Genomic DNA, 16,810 nt, shown 5'->3' on the forward strand with positions numbered 1-16,810 from the left:
AAAATGAAGAAAAAGTAAGGCTAACCCCTTTGCATTTTTGGCGAAAATTTCAGCGATTTTGAAAAGTGCTGGAATAAATTAATTGCGGCACTATTCAGACGTAATTTTGCAGGAGAAATCGATTGGGCGCAGTCCCGATACGCTGCGATCAACGCATCAAAAGTTACAGCCAAAAAACGAAAACCTGTGTTTTCGACATTTTTCAGCAGGTGCATTTTCCTTCGTAATTTCTCTCCCGTTGATCCCACGCTCTTTTTGCTGCGTTTTCTGAGTTCCTGAGGGTCCAATTAGTCGAAAAAGGGTCGTATAAAACGAATCTGAGACCGAAAATCTTTGGTCGAAAAATGAAGAAAAAGTAAGGCTAACCCCTTTGCATTTTTGGCGAAAATTTTCGCGATTTTGAAAAGTGCTGGAATAAATTAATTGCGGCACTATTCGGACGTAATTTTGCAGGAGAAATCGATTGAGCGCAGTCCCGATACGCTGCGATCAACGCATCAAAAGTTACAGCCAAAAAACGAAAACCTGTGTTTTCGACATTTTTCAGCAGGTGCATTTTCCTTCGTAATTTCTCTCCTGTTGATCCCACGCTCTTTTCGCTGCGTTTTCTGAGTTCCTGAGGGTCCAATTAGTCGGGAAAGGGTCATACAAAACGAATCTGAGACCCAAAATTTTTGGTCGAAAAATGAAGAAAAAGTAAGGCTAACCCCTTTGCATTTTTGGCGAAAATTTTCGCGATTTTGAAAAGTGCTGGAATAAATTAATTGCGGCACTATTCGGACGTAATTTTGCAGGAGAAATCGATTGTGCGCAGTCCCGATACGCTGCGATCAACGCATCAAAAGTTACAGCTAAAAAACGAAAACCTGTGTTTTCGACATTTTTCAGCAGGTGCATTTTCCTTCGTAATTTCTCTTCCGTTGATCCCACGCTCTTTTCGCTGCGTTTTCTGAGTTCCTGAGGGTCCATATAACTCGGAAAAGGGTCATATAAAACGAATCTGAGACCGAAAATTTTCGGTCGAAAAATGAAGAAAAAGTAAGGCTAACCCCTTTGCATTTTTGGCGAAAATTTTCGCGATTTTGAAAAGTGCTGGAATGAATTAATTGCGGCACTATTCGGACGTAATTTTGCAGGAGAAATCGATTGGGCGCAGTCCCGATGCGCTGCGATCAACGCATCAAAAGTTACAGCCAAAAAACGAAAACCTGTGTTTTCGACATTTTTCAGCAGGTGCATTTTCCTTCGTAATTTCTCTCCTGTTGATCCCACGCTCTTTTCGCTGCGTTTTCTGAGTTCCTGAGGGTCCAATTAGTCGGAAAAGGGTCATATAAAACGAATCTAAGACCGAAAATTTTTGGTCGAAAAATGAAGAAAAAGTAGGGCTAACCCCTTTGCATTTTTGGCGAAAATTTTCGCGATTTTGAAAAGTGCTGGAATAAATTAATTGCGGCACTATTCGGACGTAATTTTGCAGGAGAAATCGATTGGGCGCAGTCCCGATACGCTGCGATCAACGCATCAAAAGTTACAGCCAAAAAACGAAAACCTGTGTTTTCGACATTTTTCAGCAGGTGCATTTTCCTTCGTAATTTCTTTCCCGTTGATCCCACGCTCTTCTTGCTGCGTTTTCTGAGTTCCTGAGGGTCCAATTAGTCGGAAAAGAGTCATATAAAACAAATCTGAGACCCAAAATTTTTGGTCGAAAAATGAAGAAAAAGTAAGGCTAACCCCTTTGCATTTTTAGCGAAAATTTTCGCGATTTTGAAAAGTGCTGAAATAAATTAATTGCGGCACTATTCGGACGTAATTTTGCAGGAGAAATCGATTGGGCGCAGTCCCGATACGCTGCGATCAACGCATCAAAAGTTACAGCCAAAAAACGAAAACCTGTGTTTTCGACATTTTTCAGCAGGTGCATTTTCCTTCGTAATTTCTCTCCCGTTGATCCCACGCTCTTTTTGCTGCGTTTTCTGAGTTCCTGAGGGTCCAATTAGTCGGAAAAGAGTCATATAAAACGAATCTGAGACCCAAAATTTTTGGTCGAAAAATGAAGAAAAAGTAAGGCTAACCCCTTTGCATTTTTAGCGAAAATTTTCGCGATTTTGAAAAGTGCTGAAATAAATTAATTGCGGCACTATTCGGACGTAATTTTGCAGGAGAAATCGATTGGGCGCAGTCCCGATACGCTGCGATCAACGCATCAAAAGTTACAGCCAAAAAACGAAAACCTGTGTTTTCGACATTTTTCAGCAGGTGCATTTTCCTTCGTAATTTTTCTCCCGTTGATCTCACGCTCTTTTTGCTGCGTTTTCTGAGTTCCTGAGGGTCCGATTAGTCGGAAAAGGGTCATATAAAACGAATCTGAGACCCAAATCTTTTGGTCGAAAAATGAAGAAAAAGTAAGGCTAACCCCTTTGCATTTTTGGCGAAAATTTTCGCGATTTTGAAAAGTGCTGGAATAAATTAATTGCGGCACTATTCGGACGTAATTTTGCAGGAGAAATCGATTGTGCGCAGTCCCGATACGCTGCGATCAACGCATCAAAAGTTACAGCCAAAAATTGAAAACCTGTGTTTTCGACATTTTTCAGCAGGTGCACTTTCCTTCGTAATTTCTCTCCCGTTGATCCCACGCTCTTTTCGCTGCGTTATCTGAGTTCCTGAGGGTCCAATTAGTCGGAAAAGGGTCATATAAAACGAATCTGAGACCCAAAATTTTTGGTCGAAAAATGAAGAAAAAGTAAGGCTAACCCCTTTGCATTTTTGGCGAAAATTTTCGCGATTTTGAAAAGTGCTGGAATAAATTAATTGCGGCACTATTCAGACGTAATTTTGCAGGCGAAATCGATTGGGCGCAGTCCCGATACGCTGCGATCAACGCATCAAAAGTTACAGCCAAAAAACGAAAACCTGTGTTTTCGACATTTTTCGGCAGGTGCATTTTCCCTCGTAATTTCTCTCCTGTTGATCCCACGCTCTTTTCGCTGCGTTTGCTGAGTTCCTGAGGGTCCAATTAGTCGGAAAAGGGTCATATCAAACGAATCTGAGACCGAAAATTTTTGGTCGAAAAATGAAGAAAAAGTAAGGCTAACCCCTTCGCATTTTTGACGAAAATTTTCGCGATCTTGAAAAGTGCTGGAATAAATTAATTCCGGCACTATTCGAACGTAATTTTGCAGGAGAAATCGATTGAGCGCAGTCCCGATACGCTGCGATCAACGCATCAAAAGTTACAGCCAAAAAACGAAAACCTGTGTTTTCGACATTTTTCAGCAGGTGCATTTTCCTTCGTAATTTCTCTCCTGTTGATCCCACGCTCTTTTCGCTGCGTTTTCTGAGTTTCTGAGGGTCCAATTAGTCGGAAAAGGGTCATATAAAACGATTCTGAGACCGAAAATTTTTGGTCGAAAAATGAAGAAAAAGTAAGGCTAACCCCTTTGCATTTTTGGCGAAAATTTTCGCGATTTTGAAAAGTGTTGGAATAAATTAATTGCGGCACTATTCGGACGTAATTTTGCAGGAGAAATCGATTGGGCGCAGTCCCGATACGCTGCGATCAACGCATCAAAAGTTACAGCCAAAAAACGAAAACCTGTGTTTTCGACATTTTTCAGCAGGTGCATTTTCCTTCGTAATATCTCTCCCGTTGATCCCACGCTCTTTTCGCTGCGTTTTCTGAGATCCTGAGGGTCCAATTAGTCGGAAAAGGGTCATATAAAACGATTCTGAGACCCAAAATTTTTGGTCGAAAAATGAAGAAAAAGTAAGGCTAACCCCTTTGCATTTTTGGCGAAAATTTTCGCGATTTTGAAAAGTGCTGGAATAAATTAATTGCGGCACTATTCGGACGTAATTTTGCAGGAGAAATCGATTGGGCGCAGTCCCGATACGCTGCGATCAACGCATCAAAAGTTACAGCCAAAAAACGAAAACCTGTGTTTTCGACATTTTTCAGCAGGTGCATTTTCCTTCGTAATTTCTCTCCCGTTGATCCCACGCTCTTTTTGCTGCGTTTTCTGAGTTCCTGAGGGTCCAATTAGTCGAAAAAGGGTCATATAAAACGAATCTGAGACCGAAAATTTTTGGTCGAAAAATGAAGAAAAAGTAAGGCTAACCCCTTTGCATTTTTGGCGAAAATTTTCGCGATTTTGAAAAGTGCTGGAATAAATTAATTGCGGCACTATTCGGACGTAATTTTGCAGGAGAAATCGATTGGGCGCAGTCCCGATACGCTGCGATCAACGCATCAAAAGTTACAGCCAAAAAACGAAAACCTGTGTTTTCGACATTTTTCGGCAGGTGCATTTTCCCTCGTAATTTCTCTCCTGTTGATCCCACGCTCTTTTCGCTGCGTTTGCTGAGTTCCTAAGGGTCCAATTAGTCGGAAAAGGGTCATATCAAACGAATCTAAGACCGAAAATTTTTGGTCGAAAAATGAAGAAAAAGTAAGGCTAACCCCTTTGCATTTTTGACGAAAATTTTCGCGATCTTGAAAAGTGCTGGAATAAATTAATTCCGGCACTATTCGAACGTAATTTTGCAGGAGAAATCGATTGAGCGCAGTCCCGATACGCTGCGATCAACGCATCAAAAGTTACAGCCAAAAAACGAAAACATGTGTTTTCGACATTTTTCAGCAGGTGCATTTTCCTTCGTAATTTCTCTCCTGTTGATCCCACGCTCTTTTCGCTGCGTTTTCTGAGTTTCTGAGGGTCCAATTAGTCGGAAAAGGGTCATATAAAACGATTCTGAGACCGAAAATTTTTGGTCGAAAAATGAAGAAAAAGTAAGGCTAACCCCTTTGCATTTTTGGCGAAAATTGTCGCGATTTTGAAAAGTGTTGGAATAAATTAATTGCGGCACTATTCGGACGTAATTTTGCAGGAGAAATCGATTGGGCGCAGTCCCGATACGCTGCGATCAACGCATCAAAAGTTACAGCCAAAAAACGAAAACCTGTGTTTTCGACATTTTTCAGCAGGTGCATTTTCCTTCGTAATATCTCTCCCGTTGATCCCACGCTCTTTTCGCTGCGTTTTCTGAGTTCCTGAGGGTCCAATTAGTCGGAAAAGGGTCATATAAAACGATTCTGAGACCCAAAATTTTTGGTCGAAAAATGAAGAAAAAGTAAGGCTAACCCCTTTGCATTTTTGGCGAAAATTTTCGCGATTTTGAAAAGTGCTGGAATAAATTAATTGCGGCACTATTCGGACGTAATTTTGCAGGAGAAATCGATTGGGCGCAGTCCCGATACGCTGCGATCAACGCATCAAAAGTTACAGCCAAAAAACGAAAACCTGTGTTTTCGACATTTTTCAGCAGGTGCATTTTCCTTCGTAATTTCTCTCCTGTTGATCCCACGCTCTTTTCGCTGCGTTTCCTGAGTTCCTGAGGGTCCAATTAGTCGGAAAAGGGTCATATAAAACGAATCTGAAACCGAAAATTTTTGGTCGAGAAATGAAGAAAAAGTAAGGCTAACCCCTTTGCATTTTCGGCGAAAATTTTCGCGATTTTGAAAAGTGCTCGAATAAATTAATTGCGGCACTATTCGGACGTAATTTTGCAGGAGAAATCGATTGGGCGCAGTCCCGATACGCTGCGATCAACGCATCAAAAGTTACAGCCAAAAAACGAAAACCTGTGTTTTCGACATTTTTCAGCAGGTGCATTTTCCTTCGTAATTTCTCTCCTGTTGATCCCACGCTCTTTTCGCTGCGTTTTCTGAGTTCCTGAGGGTCCGATTAGTCGGGAAAGGGTCATATAAAACGAATCTAAGACCGAAAATTTTCGGGCGGAAAATGAAAAAAAAGTAAGGCTAACCCCTTTGCATTTTTGGCGAAAATTTTCGCGATTTTGAAAAGTGCTGGAATAAATTAATTGCGGCACTATTCGGACGTAATTTTGAAGGAGAAATCGATTGGGCGCAGTCCCGATACGCTGCGATCAACGCATCAAAAGTTACAGCCAAAAAACGAAAACCTGTGTTTTCGACATTTTTCAGCAGGTGCATTTTCGTTCGTAATTTCTCTCCCGTTGATCCCACGCTCTTTTTGCTGCGTTTTCTGAGTTCCTGAGGGTCCAATTAGTCGGAAAAGGGTCATATAAAACGAATCTGAGACCGAAAATTTTTGGTCGAAAAATGAAGAAAAAGTAAGGCTAACCCCTTTGCATTTTTGGCGAAAATTTTCGCGATTTTGAAAAGTGCTGAAATAAATTAATTGCGGCACTATTCGGACGTAATTTTGCAGGAGAAATCGGTCGGGCGCAGTCCCGATACGCTGCGATCAACGCATCAAAAGTTACAGCCAAAAAACGAAAACCTGTTTTTTCGACATTTTCAGCAGGTGCATTTTCCTTCGTAATTTCTCTTCTGTTGATCCCACGCTCTTTTCGCTGCGTTTTCTGAGTTCCTGAGGGTCCAATTAGTCGGAAAAGAGTCATATAAAACGAATCTGAGACCCAAAATTTTTGGTCGAAAAATGAAGAAAAAGTAAGGCTAACCCCTTTGCATTTTTGACGAAAATTTTCGCGATCTTGAAAAGTGCTGGAATAAATTAATTCCGGCACTATTCGAACGTAATTTTGCAGGAGAAATCGATTGAGCGCAGTCCCGATACGCTGCGATCAACGCATCAAAAGTTACAGCCAAAAAACGAAAACATGTGTTTTCGACATTTTTCAGCAGGTGCATTTTCCTTCGTAATTTCTCTCCTGTTGATCCCACGCTCTTTTCGCTGCGTTTTCTGAGTTTCTGAGGGTCCAATTAGTCGGAAAAGGGTCATATAAAACGATTCTGAGACCGAAAATTTTTGGTCGAAAAATGAAGAAAAAGTAAGGCTAACCCCTTTGCATTTTTGGCGAAAATTGTCGCGATTTTGAAAAGTGTTGGAATAAATTAATTGCGGCACTATTCGGACGTAATTTTGCAGGAGAAATCGATTGGGCGCAGTCCCGATACGCTGCGATCAACGCATCAAAAGTTACAGCCAAAAAACGAAAACCTGTGTTTTCGACATTTTTCAGCAGGTGCATTTTCCTTCGTAATATCTCTCCCGTTGATCCCACGCTCTTTTCGCTGCGTTTTCTGAGTTCCTGAGGGTCCAATTAGTCGGAAAAGGGTCATATAAAACGATTCTGAGACCCAAAATTTTTGGTCGAAAAATGAAGAAAAAGTAAGGCTAACCCCTTTGCATTTTTGGCGAAAATTTTCGCGATTTTGAAAAGTGCTGGAATAAATTAATTGCGGCACTATTCGGACGTAATTTTGCAGGAGAAATCGATTGGGCGCAGTCCCGATACGCTGCGATCAACGCATCAAAAGTTACAGCCAAAAAACGAAAACCTGTGTTTTCGACATTTTTCAGCAGGTGCATTTTCCTTCGTAATTTCTCTCCTGTTGATCCCACGCTCTTTTCGCTGCGTTTCCTGAGTTCCTGAGGGTCCAATTAGTCGGAAAAGGGTCATATAAAACGAATCTGAAACCGAAAATTTTTGGTCGAGAAATGAAGAAACAGTAAGGCTAACCCCTTTGCATTTTCGGCGAAAATTTTCGCGATTTTGAAAAGTGCTGGAATAAATTAATTGCGGCACTATTCGGACGTAATTTTGCAGGAGAAATCGATTGGGCGCAGTCCCGATACGCTGCGATCAACGCATCAAAAGTTACAGCCAAAAAACGAAAACCTGTGTTTTCGACATTTTTCAGCAAGTGCATTTTCCTTCGTAATTTCTCTCCCGTTGATCCCACGCTCTTTTTGCTGCGTTTTCTGAGTTCCTGAGGGTCCAATTAGTCGAAAAAGGGTCATATAAAACGAATCTGAGACCGAAAATTTTTGGTCGAAAAATGAAGAAAAAGTAAGGCTAACCCCTTTTCATTTTTGGCGAAAATTTTCGCGATTTTGAAAAGTGCTGGAATAAATTGATTGCGGCACTATTCGGACGTAATTTTGCAGGAGAAATCGATTGAGCGCAGTCCCGATACGCTGCGATCAACGCATCAAAAGTTACAGCCAAAAAACGAAAACCTGTGTTTTCGACATTTTTCAGCAGGTGCATTTTCCTTCGTAATTTCTCTCCTGTTGATCCCACGCTCTTTTCGCTGCGTTTTCTGAGTTCCTGAGGGTCCAATTAGTCGGAAAAAGGTCATATAAAACGATTCTGAGACCCAAAATTTTTGGTCGGAAAATGAAGAAAAAGTAAGGCTAACCCCTTTGCATTTTTGGCGAAAATTTTCGCGATTTTGAAAAGTGCTGGAATAAATTAATTGCGGCACTATTCGGACGTAATTTTGCAGGAGAAATCGATTGGGCGCAGTCCCGATACGCTGCGATCAACGCATCAAAAGTTACAGCCAAAAAACGAAAACCTGTGTTTTCGACATTTTTCAGCAGGTGCATTTTCCTTCGTAATTTCTCCACCGTTGATCCCACGCTTTTTTCGCTGCGTTTTCTGATTTCCTGAGGGTCCAATTAGTCGGGAAAGGGTCATACAAAACGAATCTGAGACCCAAAATTTACGGTCGAAAAATGAAGAAAAAGTAAGGCTAACCCCTTAGCATTTTTGGCGAAAATTTTCGCGATTTTGAAAAGTGCTGGAATAAATTAATTGCGGCACTATTCAGACGCAATTTTGCAGGAGAAATCGATTGGGCGCAGTCCCGATACGCTGCGATCAACGCATCAAAAGTTACAGCCAAAAATTGAAAACCTGTGTTTTCGACATTTTTCAGCAGGTGCATTTTCCTTCGTAATTTCTCTCCTGTTGATCCCACGCTCTTTTCGCTGCGTTTTCTGAGTTCCTGAGGGTCCAATAAGTCGGAAAAGGGTCATATAAAACGAATCTAGGACCGAAAATTTTTGTTTGAAAAATGAAGAAAAAGTAGGGCTAACCCCTTTGCATTTTTGGCGAAAATTTTCGCGATTTTGAAAAGTGCTGGAATAAATTAATTGCGGCACTATTCGGACGTAATTTTGCAGGAGAAATCGATTGGGCGCAGTCCCGATACGCTGCGATCAACGCATCAAAAGTTACAGCCAAAAAACGAAAACCCGTGTTTTCGACATTTTTCAGCAGGTGCATTTTCCTTCGTAATTTCTCCACCGTTGATCCCACGCTTTTTTCGCTGCGTTTTCTGATTTCCTGAGGGTCCAATTGGTCGGGAAAGGGTCATACAAAACGAATCTGAGACCCAAAATTTACGGTCGAAAAATGAAGAAAAAGTAAGGCTAACCCCTTAGCATTTTTGGCGAAAATTTTCGCGATTTTGAAAAGTGCTGGAATAAATTAATTGCGGCACTATTCGGACGTAATTTTGAAGGAGAAATCGATTGGGCGCAGTCCCGATACGCTGCGATCAACGCATCAAAAGTTACAGCCAAAAAACGAAAACCTGTGTTTTCGACATTTTTCAGCAGGTGCATTTTCGTTCGTAATTTCTCTCCCGTTGATCCCACGCTCTTTTTGCTGCGTTTTCTGAGTTCCTGAGGGTCCAATTAGTCGGAAAAGGGTCATATAAAACGAATCTGAGACCGAAAATTTTTGGTCGAAAAATGAAGAAAAAGTAAGGCTAACCCCTTTGCATTTTTGGCGAAAATTTTCGCGATTTTGAAAAGTGCTGAAATAAATTAATTGCGGCACTATTCGGACGTAATTTTGCAGGAGAAATCGATCGGGCGCAGTCCCGATACGCTGCGATCAACGCATCAAAAGTTACAGCCAAAAAACGAAAACCTGTGTTTTCGACATTTTCAGCAGGTGCATTTACCTCCGTAATTTCTCTCCTGTTGATCCCACGCTCTTTTTGCTGCGTTTTCTGAGTTCCTGAGGGTCCAATTAGTCGGAAAAGAGTCATATAAAACGAATCTGAGACCCAAAATTTTTGGTCGAAAAATGAAGAAAAAGTAAGGCTAACCCCTTCGCATTTTTAGCGAAAATTTTCGCGATTTTGAAAAGTGCTGGAATAAATTAATTGCGGCACTATTCGGACGTAATTTTGCAGGAGAAATCGATTGGGCGCAGTCCCGATACGCTGCGATCAACGCATCAAAAGTTACAGCCAAGAAACGAAAACCTGTGTTTTCGACATTTTTCAGCAGGTGCATTTTCCTTCGTAATTTTTCTTCCGTTGATCTCACGCTCTTTTTGCTGCGTTTTCTGAGTTCCTGAGGGTCCAATTAGTCGGAAAAGGGTCATATAAAACGAATCTGAGACCCAAATCTTTTGGTCGAAAAATGAAGAAAAAGTAAGGCTAACCCCTTTGCATTTTTGGCGAAAATTTTCGCGATTTTGAAAAGTGCTGGAATAAATTAATTGCGGCACTATTCGGACGTAATTTTGCAGGAGAAATCGATTGGGCGCAGTCCCGATACGCTGCGATCAACGCATCAAAAGTTACAGCCAAAAAACGAAAACCTGTGTTTTCGACATTTTCAGCAGGTGCATTTTCCTTCGTAATTTCTCTCCTGTTGATCCCACGCTCTTTTCGCTGCGTTTTCTGAGTTCCTGAGGGTCCAATTAGTCGGAAAAGGGTCATACAAAACGAATCTGAGACCGAAAATTTCTGGTCGAAAAATGAAGAAAAAGTAAGGCTAACCCCTTTGCATTTTTGGCAAAAATTTTCGCGATTTCGAAAAGTGCTGGAATAAATCATTTGCGGCACTATTCGGACGTAATTTTGCAGGAGAAATCGATTGGGCGCAGTCCCGATGCGCTGCGATCAACGCATCAAAAGTTACAGCCAAAAAACGAAAACCTGTGTTTTCGACATTTTTCAGCAGGTGCATTTTCCTTCGTAATTTCTCTCCTGTTGATCCCACGCTCTTTTCGCTGCGTTTTCTGAGTTCCTGAGGGTCCAATTAGTCGGAAAAGGGTCATATAAAACGAATCTAGGACCGAAAATTTTTGTTTGAAAAATGAAGAAAAAGTAGGGCTAACCCCTTTGCATTTTTGGCGAAAATTTTCGCGATTTTGAAAAGTGCTGGAATAAATTAATTGCGGCACTATTCGGACGTAATTTTGCAGGAAAAATCGATTGGGCGCAGTCCCGATACGCTGCGATCAACGCATCAAAAGTTACAGCCAAAAAACGAAAACCAGTGTTTTCGACATTCTTCAGCAGGTGCATTTTCCTTCGTAATTTCTCCACCGTTGATCCCACGCTTTTTTCGCTGCGTTTTCTGATTTCCTGAGGGTCCAATTAGTCGGGAAAGGGTCATACAAAACGAATCTGAGACCCAAAATTTACGGTCGAAAAATGAAGAAAAAGTAAGGCTAACCCCTTAGCATTTTTGGCGAAAATTTTCGCGATTTTGAAAAGTGCTGGAATAAATTAATTGCGGCACTATTCGGACGTAATTTTGAAGGAGAAATCGATTGGGCGCAGTCCCGATACGCTGCGATCAACGCATCAAAAGTTACAGCCAAAAAACGAAAACCTGTGTTTTCGACATTTTCAGCAGGTGCATTTTCCTCCGTAATTTCTCTCCTGTTGATCCCACGCTCTTTTTGCTGCGTTTTCTGAGTTCCTGAGGGTCCAATTAGTCGGAAAAGAGTCATATAAAACGAATCTGAGACCCAAAATTTTTGGTCGAAAAATGAAGAAAAAGTAAGGCTAACCCCTTTGCATTTTTGGCGAAAATTGTCGCGATTTTGAAAAGTGTTGGAATAAATTAATTGCGGCACTATTCGGACGTAATTTTGCAGGAGAAATCGATTGGGCGCAGTCCCGATACGCTGCGATCAACGCATCAAAAGTTACAGCCAAAAAACGAAAACCTGTGTTTTCGACATTTTTCAGCAGGTGCATTTTCCTTCGTAATTTCTCTCCTGTTGATCCCACGCTCTTTTCGCTGCGTTTCCTGAGTTCCTGAGGGTCCAATTAGTCGGAAAAGGGTCATATAAAACGAATCTGAAACCGAAAATTTTTGGTCGAGAAATGAAGAAAAAGTAAGGCTAACCCCTTTGCATTTTCGGCGAAAATTTTCGCGATTTTGAAAAGTGCTGGAATAAATTAATTGCGGCACTATTCGGACGTAATTTTGCAGGAGAAATCGATTGGGCGCAGTCCCGATACGCTGCGATCAACGCATCAAAAGTTACAGCCAAAAAACGAAAACCTGTGTTTTCGACATTTTTCAGCAAGTGCATTTTCCTTCGTAATTTCTCTCCCGTTGATCCCACGCTCTTTTTGCTGCGTTTTCTGAGTTCCTGAGGGTCCAATTAGTCGAAAAAGGGTCATATAAAACGAATCTGAGACCGAAAATTTTTGGTCGAAAAATGAAGAAAAAGTAAGGCTAACCCCTTTTCATTTTTGGCGAAAATTTTCGCGATTTTGAAAAGTGCTGGAATAAATTGATTGCGGCACTATTCGGACGTAATTTTGCAGGAGAAATCGATTGAGCGCAGTCCCGATACGCTGCGATCAACGCATCAAAAGTTACAGCCAAAAAACGAAAACCTGTGTTTTCGACATTTTTCAGCAGGTGCATTTTCCTTCGTAATTTCTCTCCTGTTGATCCCACGCTCTTTTCGCTGCGTTTTCTGAGTTCCTGAGGGTCCAATTAGTCGGAAAAAGGTCATATAAAACGATTCTGAGACCCAAAATTTTTGGTCGGAAAATGAAGAAAAAGTAAGGCTAACCCCTTTGCATTTTTGGCGAAAATTTTCGCGATTTTGAAAAGTGCTGGAATAAATTAATTGCGGCACTATTCGGACGTAATTTTGCAGGAGAAATCGATTGGGCGCAGTCCCGATACGCTGCGATCAACGCATCAAAAGTTACAGCCAAAAAACGAAAACCTGTGTTTTCGACATTTTTCAGCAGGTGCATTTTCCTTCGTAATTTCTCCACCGTTGATCCCACGCTTTTTTCGCTGCGTTTTCTGATTTCCTAAGGGTCCAATTAGTCGGGAAAGGGTCATACAAAACGAATCTGAGACCCAAAATTAACGGTCGAAAAATGAAGAAAAAGTAAGGCTAACCCCTTAGCATTTTTGGCGAAAATTTTCGCGATTTTGAAAAGTGCTGGAATAAATTAATTGCGGCACTATTCAGACGCAATTTTGCAGGAGAAATCGATTGGGCGCAGTCCCGATACGCTGCGATCAACGCATCAAAAGTTACAGCCAAAAATTGAAAACCTGTGTTTTCGACATTTTTCAGCAGGTGCATTTTCCTTCGTAATTTCTCTCCTGTTGATCCCACGCTCTTTTCGCTGCGTTTTCTGAGTTCCTGAGGGTCCAATTAGTCGGAAAAGGGTCATATAAAACGAATCTAGGACCGAAAATTTTTGTTTGAAAAATGAAGAAAAAGTAGGGCTAACCCCTTTGCATTTTTGGCGAAAATTTTCGCGATTTTGAAAAGTGCTGGAATAAATTAATTGCGGCACTATTCGGACGTAATTTTGCAGGAGAAATCGATTGGGCGCAGTCCCGATACGCTGCGATCAACGCATCAAAAGTTACAGCCAAAAAACGAAAACCTGTGTTTTCGACATTTTTCAGCAGGTGCATTTTCCTTCGTAATTTCTCCACCGTTGATCCCACGCTTTTTTCGCTGCGTTTTCTGATTTCCTGAGGGTCCAATTGGTCGGGAAAGGGTCATACAAAACGAATCTGAGACCCAAAATTTACGGTCGAAAAATGAAGAAAAAGTAAGGCTAACCCCTTAGCATTTTTAGCGAAAATTTTCGCGATTTTGAAAAGTGCTGGAATAAATTAATTGCGGCACTATTCGGACGTAATTTTGAAGGAGAAATCGATTGGGCGCAGTCCCGATACGCTGCGATCAACGCATCAAAAGTTACAGCCAAAAAACGAAAACCTGTGTTTTCGACATTTTTCAGCAGGTGCATTTTCGTTCGTAATTTCTCTCCCGTTGATCCCACGCTCTTTTTGCTGCGTTTTCTGAGTTCCTGAGGGTCCAATTAGTCGGAAAAGGGTCATATAAAACGAATCTGAGACCGAAAATTTTTGGTCGAAAAATGAAGAAAAAGTAAGGCTAACCCCTTTGCATTTTTGGCGAAAATTTTCGCGATTTTGAAAAGTGCTGAAATAAATTAATTGCGGCACTATTCGGACGTAATTTTGCAGGAGAAATCGATCGGGCGCAGTCCCGATACGCTGCGATCAACGCATCAAAAGTTACAGCCAAAAAACGAAAACCTGTGTTTTCGACATTTTCAGCAGGTGCATTTACCTCCGTAATTTCTCTCCTGTTGATCCCACGCTCTTTTTGCTGCGTTTTCTGAGTTCCTGAGGGTCCAATTAGTCGGAAAAGAGTCATATAAAACGAATCTGAGACCCAAAATTTTTGGTCGAAAAATGAGGAAAAAGTAAGGCTAACCCCTTCGCATTTTTAGCGAAAATTTTCGCGATTTTGAAAAGTGCTGGAATAAATTAATTGCGGCACTATTCGGACGTAATTTTGCAGGAGAAATCGATCGGGCGCAGTCCCGATACGCTGCGATCAACGCATCAAAAGTTACAGCCAAGAAACGAAAACCTGTGTTTTCGACATTTTTCAGCAGGTGCATTTTCCTTCGTAATTTTTCTTCCGTTGATCTCACGCTCTTTTTGCTGCGTTTTCTGAGTTCCTGAGGGTCCAATTAGTCGGAAAAGGGTCATATAAAACGAATCTGAGACCCAAATCTTTTGGTCGAAAAATGAAGAAAAAGTAAGGCTAACCCCTTTGCATTTTTGGCGAAAATTTTCGCGATTTTGAAAAGTGCTGGAATAAATTAATTGCGGCACTATTCGGACGTAATTTTGCAGGAGAAATCGATTGGGCGCAGTCCCGATACGCTGCGATCAACGCATCAAAAGTTACAGCCAAAAAACGAAAACCTGTGTTTTCGACATTTTCAGCAGGTGCATTTTCCTTCGTAATTTCTCTCCTGTTGATCCCACGCTCTTTTCGCTGCGTTTTCTGAGTTCCTGAGGGTCCAATTAGTCGGAAAAGGGTCATACAAAACGAATCTGAGACCGAAAATTTCTGGTCGAAAAATGAAGAAAAAGTAAGGCTAACCCCTTTGCATTTTTGGCAAAAATTTTCGCGATTTCGAAAAGTGCTGGAATAAATCATTTGCGGCACTATTCGGACGTAATTTTGCAGGAGAAATCGATTGGGCGCAGTCCCGATGCGCTGCGATCAACGCATCAAAAGTTACAGCCAAAAAACGAAAACCTGTGTTTTCGACATTTTTCAGCAGGTGCATTTTCCTTCGTAATTTCTCTCCTGTTGATCCCACGCTCTTTTCGCTGCGTTTTCTGAGTTCCTGAGGGTCCAATTAGTCGGAAAAGGGTCATATAAAACGAATCTAGGACCGAAAATTTTTGTTTGAAAAATGAAGAAAAAGTAGGGCTAACCCCTTTGCATTTTTGGCGAAAATTTTCGCGATTTTGAAAAGTGCTGGAATAAATTAATTGCGGCACTATTCGGACGTAATTTTGCAGGAAAAATCGATTGGGCGCAGTCCCGATACGCTGCGATCAACGCATCAAAAGTTACAGCCAAAAAACGAAAACCAGTGTTTTCGACATTTTCAGCAGGTGCATTTTCCTTCGTAATTTCTCTCCTGTTGATCCCACGCTCTTTTCGCTGCGTTTTCTGAGTTCCTGAGGGTCCAATTAGTCGGAAAAGGGTCATACAAAACGAATCTGAGACCGAAAATTTCTGGTCGAAAAATGAAGAAAAAGTAAGGCTAACCCCTTTGCATTTTTGGCAAAAATTTTCGCGATTTCGAAAAGTGCTGGAATAAATCATTTGCGGCACTATTCGGACGTAATTTTGCAGGAGAAATCGATTGGGCGCAGTCCCGATGCGCTGCGATCAACGCATCAAAAGTTACAGCCAAAAAACGAAAACCTGTGTTTTCGACATTTTTCAGCAGGTGCATTTTCCTTCGTAATTTCTCTCCTGTTGATCCCACGCTCTTTTCGCTGCGTTTTCTGAGTTCCTGAGGGTCCAATTAGTCGGAAAAAGGTCATATAAAACGATTCTGAGACCCAAAATTTTTGGTCGGAAAATGAAGAAAAAGTAAGGCTAACCCCTTTGCATTTTTGGCGAAAATTTTCGCGATTTTGAAAAGTGCTGGAATAAATTAATTGCGGCACTATTCGGACGTAATTTTGCAGGAGAAATCGATTGGGCGCAGTCCCGATACGCTGCGATCAACGCATCAAAAGTTACAGCCAAAAAACGAAAACCTGTGTTTTCGACATTTTTCAGCAGGTGCATTTTCCTTCGTAATTTCTCCACCGTTGATCCCACGCTTTTTTCGCTGCGTTTTCTGATTTCCTGAGGGTCCAATTAGTCGGGAAAGGGTCATACAAAACGAATCTGAGACCCAAAATTAACGGTCGAAAAATGAAGAAAAAGTAAGGCTAACCCCTTAGCATTTTTGGCGAAAATTTTCGCGATTTTGAAAAGTGCTGGAATAAATTAATTGCGGCACTATTCAGACGCAATTTTGCAGGAGAAATCGATTGGGCGCAGTCCCGATACGCTGCGATCAACGCATCAAAAGTTACAGCCAAAAATTGAAAACCTGTGTTTTCGACATTTTTCAGCAGGTGCATTTTCCTTCGTAATTTCTCTCCTGTTGATCCCACGCTCTTTTCGCTGCGTTTTCTGAGTTCCTGAGGGTCCAATTAGTCGGAAAAGGGTCATATAAAACGAATCTAGGACCGAAAATTTTTGTTTGAAAAATGAAGAAAAAGTAGGGCTAACCCCTTTGCATTTTTGGCGAAAATTTTCGCGATTTTGAAAAGTGCTCGAATAAATTAATTGCGGCACTATTCGGACGTAATTT

Source organism: Neodiprion pinetum, chromosome 7 (genome assembly GCF_021155775.2).
Source record: "Neodiprion pinetum isolate iyNeoPine1 chromosome 7, iyNeoPine1.2, whole genome shotgun sequence".
NCBI classification, from domain to species: Eukaryota; Metazoa; Arthropoda; class Insecta; order Hymenoptera; family Diprionidae; genus Neodiprion; species Neodiprion pinetum.